Source organism: Meles meles, chromosome 2 (assembly GCF_922984935.1).
Source record: "Meles meles chromosome 2, mMelMel3.1 paternal haplotype, whole genome shotgun sequence".
NCBI classification, from domain to species: Eukaryota; Metazoa; Chordata; class Mammalia; order Carnivora; family Mustelidae; genus Meles; species Meles meles.
This window is the reverse complement of record NC_060067.1, coordinates 205,149,344-205,157,301: the sequence shown is the minus strand read 5'-3', so window position 1 is coordinate 205,157,301 and position 7,958 is coordinate 205,149,344.

The window sequence follows — 7,958 nt, the reverse complement described above, 5'->3', positions numbered from 1 at the left end:
TTGCTGTCCATAGGCTTGTTGGGTTGATGTAGTCCCACCAGAGCGTCATTTTGGTTGCCTGTCTTTTGATAGTGTACACTTAAAAATGTGTTAAGAGGGTAGATCTCAAGTGAAGTGCTCTTGCCACAACAAAATTTTTTCTGCTATTAACATGTAAAGGATTATTGTGATTTTTAAATGAATATAAATACATATTCAAAATACAAACACAAAAGAATGTAAAATATTCACTACTGTAAAATAACAAATTCATGAATGTTACATAGTATCATTCTACGCATGCAGACACATTTCACACGTCCTACATCACATGTCATACAGTACCATCATGTTAGCATGACTGGGTGTGGGCAATATGAGAATACAAGTGTAAACACACAACTTTCTTTACTAAATATGTCATTCCTCAGGACAGAAGTTAAAAAGGAAATATGAATACCAATGAATAAATAGGAAATGTGGAAGGGAGTCCCTATTCTCAGAGTTTTCTACTATGGACAAATACAGGCGTGCCCGTGATCAAAACGCATAATCATAATGTAAACCACCCTGGAATTGGAAGAGCAGTGAGAACTCATCGAAGGAAAAATGCAGTATTCCTTCCACGGGCTTCAAGAACGTATCTGCTATTATTTGTCAGATTTTATCGTGTGGGAAATAAAGAACATGGTAAATGTGTAGCAATTGCTTAGGTGGTTTTACTGTTTTCAATCAGCCTTCTTTTTTCCTTTGTGCCACAGGCAAGGGTCGAGGCGATGGCTGGAGAGGGTAGTAGTTTTTCTTTTTGATCCTCTCTTCGGCTGAGTGTGATGGTTGATTGACCTCGGTCAAAACTGTTAAGCTTCTATTGGATAACTAGGGGACTAAAAAAATAAGGGAAACACTAACAATCTTAAGCAACATAAATCATAGTCTGGCTATGAGCAAGTTACAGATTAACTAGAATCATAATACTTGTGTTTATTTTAGTGGTGTAATCCCATCCAGCGGCTGGCTTGGGCCAGTTTCTGTAACCTCTGTTTTTACAGGGCTCTTGTCTTATCTTCAAGCTCAGAAACCTGCATGCTGAAAACCAAAGGAGTACATAGAGGCAAGGAGCTATTTCATATAAATTCTGTAGCTATCTAAATATTATTTTGTTTGATTCCTGGATCAAACAAACTGTTTGAAACTGTTATTTCTACAGTTGTATTTCCTAAACATGACTGTTAATACAAAATTGAACTAAAGTTTTGTTTACTGGGATGCATTATAATAAATAGCACCTTTTCAAATTTTTACGCCTTTTTTTAATTCCAACTTTATTTTCATGAAAATAATAATCTAAATTGCACTTAGAAGTACATTAATAAAACGTTTGATATTTAAACATTGTGCAAGTACAAAAGACGCTTTCAAAGCAGACCCTGTGATAAAGATAGCCTACTTTATTAAAAGTTCTCAAAGAGGAAAACCGTAATCCATAAGAGGAGAGAGAAGAAAATTATTAAAAATCATAGGAATCTGAAACTGAAAGCAACTTTCCAGATTTGGCAGAATGTCATTTACCTTTTAAGGAAATTTTTTCAAAGTGTACATATATATGAATTGAACCGTTATTGTGAGGTTCCCATGTCTCCAGATAAATTTAGATCAAGCATTATAACATTTCCCATATTAAAAACAAAAGCTGGGGCGCCTGGGTGGCTCGGTTGGTTAAGCAACTGTCTTTGGCTCAGGTCATGATCCTGGAATCCTGGGATGGAGTCCCGCATCTGCTCGCAGGGAGTCGGCTCTCCATCTGACCTCTCCATTCTCACGCTCTCTCACTCAAATAAATAAATAAAATCTTTAAATAAAAAAAAACAAAAACAAAAACAAAAACAAAACAAGACAAAAAAAAAAAAACCCAAAACCAAAAAACCAGTAATCTGGTTAATTGCATTTACCAAATAGAATCTCTTTTTTACAATGAAATAATGAATACATCTAGTCCAGGGTAATCAAAGCTTTAAAGTAATTTATAACTTCTTTCTTTTATATGCTCTGGATGGCATAAACGGGTCACCCCAAAGCTGAGTGGGCCTGTCTTCTCTTCCTTACCACAACCCCAACCAGACTGGGGGCTGTGACTGCCGTCCCTTGGAAGTCCTAGCAGGGGTACTGTGGTGAGCCACCAGCACATTTCTTCAGAGTCAGTGCATGTTCATGTCTGACTTTCCCCAAAGGGGTGTTTTCATCAATGCTTCTGGAAAACCCCATCCTCATAGCACTGTCAGTCTCTTGCTGACGGTTCATTGGAAGCTGTAGAGGTCCTCTCCTACAGCTGAAAGCCTATAGCTCAGCCTCCAGGAATGAAGGGGCCACTTCAGGAGCACCTCAAGGCTGCTCTCTTTGACAGGATCTCATACTTGCTTTATGTGAACTATTTCCAGTTTTCATCCAAGCAAACACTGACTGCGCAGACCATCTCAGCACTTTAGCAATCCCTGTTTACTCCAGGCTCAAGGAATCTGGCCAGACAATGACGCACCTCACAACCTCCAGTCGACAGAGGAAACATGGGAGTGCTCCGTGGATCTCATCTGACTTAGGTGAAGGGAGAAATGAGTCACTGTCCCTTTCTAAACTTGGACGGTGAGGTGAAGTTTATAGCATACAAATGACTAACTTCAAAACCTCCTAATATACACCAGTGCTTTTTCGGGCTTCTCAAAAATCTTTCCTAGCCTGGAAAAATATGAAGATTTCAGGGTAAACATCCAAGTTTCCTTGGTATTTTACATAAGTATTGCTTGATGGTCTTGCATCTCGCATTTGAGTAAGTTAGATAGAGCCAACATTGAGAATCAGAAAATTCCCTGCAATATTTTGTCACATGTGGTATTTTTTTATGACCCAGCTTCATGGACATCCCACAACTTACACACTGTGTAATACAAGCTAAAAGTTTTCTGCTTTGGCCTTACCTCTCTTGAAAGATTACTTGGAACAGTTAGTGAGCTGTGCCTTCTTTCTGCCCAGAAGCGGAGGAGTGCTGTGTTAGGCACAATAATCCCCTCCCCACAAAGATGTTCCGAATCCCCAAAGATTATAACTACGTCATCTGACATTGCAAAAAGGACTTTGTGGATGTGATTAATTTAAGATCTTGACATGGAAAGAGTATTCTGGATTTTCCTTTAATGATAAGGGTCTCTATGTGAGAAAGAGGGAGACTCAGGGTCAGAGGGTCAGAGAAGGGAATGTGATGTCAGAGGCGAAGTCTGAAAGAGAGAGAAAGAGAGTTGGGAGAAAGTTACTTTGCTGGCTTTGAAGATGAAGAAAGGGGCATGGTCCGAGGAAAGCAAACAACCAAATTCTCCCCTAGGGCCTCCGGAGGCGAGACAGACCACATCACTGATTTTGATGTGAGTTCTAGAACTGCAGGAGTATGGGTTTCTGTTATTTTCAGCCACTAACATGTGGTAGAGCGGACTCTGGAACAACGCAGGGGTTGGGGTGCCAGCGTCTGTGCAGTTGAAAACCCACTTATCACTTCTGACTCGCGCCAAACTACTCACAGCCTACAGGTGACCAGAACGCTTACCAGTCACATACTCAGTCCACGATATTCTGTACACTATGTGTATGTTATATAGTATTTTTACAATAAAGCTAGAAAAAGGAATATGCTATTAAGAAAATATTAAGAGAAAATACATTTAAGCTACTGTACTGTAAAAAAAGGAAAAAAAGGCATATAAGTGGACCCGTGTTGTTCAAGGGTCAACTGTGATGCGTCACAGCAGCAATAGAAAACTAACGGAGGTACATAACCCTTCCCTCTAAGCCGTTGAAGAGGATGCTTAGAAGATCCGTTCAGAAGGCTAAATACTGCTCCGGTGGAACTTGAACAACACAGATACTAGCAAGTGAGTCACACCTTAATGGTCTAGATGCAAATAGTCTGTGGCTGGCCCATGCAGCCCAAGGAAAAGTTAAGAATATGATACTGGGCATGAGCTGACCATCTAAGAATACCCAGATGCCTTCCATGAGCCAGATGTGGAAGCCCTTAGGAAGGCCTGAGCCACAAGATCTTTTGAAAAGTACCTACATGAAAGGCCTTCCTACCCGGAAAAAGGAGATCTTGAGGCAGAGGCTGGAGGTGAAAATCTGTCAGCTACAGAAGTGGAAATTGCTGGTTGGGTAGGATATCCCCTTGGCTGAATAATTTCAACTGGAAGACTCAGCAAGGCTGAGGACAGGGGATATCTGCGCAATCCACAAAGTTGTCCCACGCGAAAGAGTTAGCTTGCAATACCCACCCCCCAACACACATCCAGCAAAATTAAAACTCTACCAGAAATACAAGGGCTTTCTTCATACTACCTTTCCTTTTTCTCCACCAGCCCAACCATGGGGGCCTGATGCCCAACAAAAGTAGCTCATAAGTGGAAATGGAGGCAAAGCATAAAACAGGAGGAAAAAAAGAAAAAAGCTAAGGCTGCTTTTCATCATGGATTTCCTATTTTGAATCCAGTCAGGGTTATAAGAGGATAGAAGCTTTAAATTGGAAGCGAAAGATTTGACATTAGAGAGGACTGGATTATTTTATTACCTGGAAGCAACGGATACAGTGAATATACTTCCCATAGATTCCATCCAGCTCTGGACAAAGAGTCTACACAGAGGGCTTGTGGAGATGATCATGAGGAACGATCTAGTTGATTTATGTTTGCAACAGACTGACATCAGCTTGTTACATGCATCCCACAGAAGTTTGTTTGTTTGTTTCCTTTAAGTGTAAAAAAATATCCCACCGGTACTGTGTGAAGACCAGGATTCTCTCCGTTCAAAGTATGGAGACAAATTTCAATCGTCCACATAAACTGGCATAATCACGCATTCTCTTGGAGAGCACTAATTTAGTAAGATTATGTAGGGAAAGAGCTGGATGCAGGGCTCAGTGTCATGACCCCGACATCATGACCTGAGCCCAAACCAAGAATTAGAGGCTCAACTGACTGTGCCACCCAGTCGCTCCCATATCCAGGCGATGTAATAGGCAAGCCCCCTGCCCGCCCCCCCCCCCGCAAGCCAGGCTGTGTGCAAAGCAGAGAAGACAACCTGAAAGGGCATTACCGTTCCTTTATTTTTGTCATGATCACCTGCCTTAGGAAGTCAGAGGGGTTTTATAATCCAAAACAAGGAACTCTGGTTGGCTCCAGGATGAGGTGGCAAGAAGCACTCAGTGGCTGCAGGAGGGTTGCCCTCTGAATCAGTACAGAATCAATCAAGAGGCTGTACGACAGGAGAAAGAATTTAACCTCAGGGGTTCCTTCTTCTAGCTTAGCTCTCTAACACGGTAAGCGACTCTCACCCCTTCATCTCCTGGGCCTTGCTTTTATTGTCTGCCAAATGCGAGGGCTGTACTAGACGACCTCCTTGCTAATCTAATTATAGACATCTAATACTTTATGATCATCCATGACCTGTGACTAATTTAGCGAGCCCATTCGACATAAGGGCTCCCAAAGGAAACCGTCAGTTTGACATACACACATTTTCCCAAGGATGGCTCCCACCAGAAGAAAGAAGGTGAATGGTGAACCCTGAAAATGAAGTTATTTCAGGTATCAAAACACAGCCCACTGTTCTTTAAACCAACATGACTGGTGTTGGTAACTCCGTAAGTAAAGTAACCTTGGGCGAAAGGTAAGAGGATGAGATGGGAAGAGCACTACAGGGGCGTAACTCACACCCAGGCTTTTGTTTTCAGACGCGGGCTAGGTAATACAAAAGCCCCCACCCCACTGGAGCCGGGCTGTGTGGAAAGCACAGAGCAGTTGTTTGTAAAGAGAAGACAACCTTGTACGTGTATAATCATTTGTTTATTTTTGTCACAATCACCTGCCCTAGGAAGGCAGAAGGGTTTTACAACCTCATAAGATGTTGGTGGGATAATCAAAGGAAAGGGGGACATTCTTCTCCCTTGGCTCCCATCAGGTTGACCTGGAAAATGGTGTCATTGTGGCCATCAGATATTGAAAGATGGGACGGTCACAACTGGGCAAAGTCCAAATGACAGCGGCTACGGTGCTGGCGGAAATGGAAGGTGTTCCAGGCGTTCTGTATGTTCGGCCCCGAGACCCATTAACGAAGACATAGTAGCCGCCTTGACACATAAAAGGCTGCTTTGAATCAGATGGATTACCTGAGTTCTCTTCTATCTTCAAGAAAGATACTCAAACTGATTAGTTGACCCGGGCAGTATCCACATAACAGAGGATGTTCAAACGGATCCTGAAGCCTATTTGTAGCAGCTGTTACAGGAAGGTTTGAAATACTGCCTGTAGCATTTAGACAAGGCAACGTCCAGTCTTGCTCCTGTTCCACTGAGGCAGGAAAAAACAATTACCTAACAAACACCTACGATTGAGTTCAGCTGCATATGAGGGAAAATCCACCATACAAAAGGCATAAGTATAATATCAAATTTTCCGCTTGTCCGTGTAAATGTTGGGAAAGTGCACTAAGTCGTGAAGGGTCCCCGGCTGGCAGCTCACCCCCTACCACCCCTGGGACTCATTCTCAGCTAAGGAGGGCTTCTCACTCGCCAGCCTTTAAACTGGAATTGCTGGGGGCGCCTGGGTGGCTCAGTGGGTTAAGCCTCTGTCTTTGGCTCAGGTCATGATCTCAGGGTCCTGAGATCAAGCCCCGCATAGGGCTCTCTGCTCAGCGGGGAGCCTGCTTCACCCTCTCTCTCTGCCTCTCTGCCTACTTGCGATCTCTCCGTCAAATCAATAAATAAAATCTTAAAAAAAACAAAACAAAACTGGAATTGCTGGCCTTGCTGCCTACGCACATTTCCAGGCAGTCCAACAGAGAAGCAATGCGGAAGGGGCTGAGTGTGCAGATAAGCTATATTTGAAAGAGGGTTTTTTCAAGTCACAAGTATGTAGCTCCTTGCCTCAGGTGCCAGATCACTGCGTCACCGCAACGGGGGACAGGCAGCACGGAGTTTATTCCGCACAGCTAGGTACCAGAGTGAAATTGGAGGGAGGGGAAGGAAGGGGACATTAATATTAATACAGGCAATAGTAGTTTCCAGTTTCTGGAACACCATCTAAATGAGAGCTGATATGCTAGATAAACCTCTCAGCATGTAATTAAGGCAAACTTTCTCCGCAAGGAAAACCAGCGAAGGCTGCAATTTCCTGCTTGAAAGGGGAACAAGGCCTGGGAACACCATACGAACTCAGGAAAAAAACAGACATCTCGGGCCAGCAGTTCACCCAAGACAATCCCTATTAGACAGTGATCGATGCTGGAGCCAGAGGGTGTAAATAAAAGGTAACGAAAAATTCAAATCCGACATAAGAAGGCAGTTTTTCATAAGCAGAACAATAAACATTCCACAAAGCCAATCGGCCACTTTAAAATAAATAAATAAATAAATAAATAAATATGCATAATCAAGAAGCAATTAGATACTGTCTGTCTTAGAAAAGTCAGGGTGCCAAAATTGATGGATCTCACTGAGCCAAACGGTCTGTTTATATATTTTTTTACCTGTGCATTAAGCAAAGAACTGTCCTTTTCTGAATTTTTTTTTACCAAAGAAACTTCAAAATGAATAATTTACCAGTTACAGGGAGAGAACTATAACTTCATCGATGACAGGGTTGAGCAGCGCTATTAAACACTCGGTGACGAACAGTTCCCGCCACCTTCGTCAGTAATAAGCCACTTGTGATCGTGGTGTCTACAGAGTGTACTGAGCCTCATTTTCTTGCCAGAGAGCAGGAGACCCTGGAAAAATGCACAATGTGGGGATCACCAGCAAATGGGGGGGAGGGTCAATGGCTGAGGGGAAAGTGTAAAATCCACATTACCTGTAACTGGTCAACTTACTTAAAACTCCAAAACCTGAACACTCATTCAAAAACGTTCCCTGAGTCTGGGCTTGAGTTTTTGAACACTGTGACCACTTA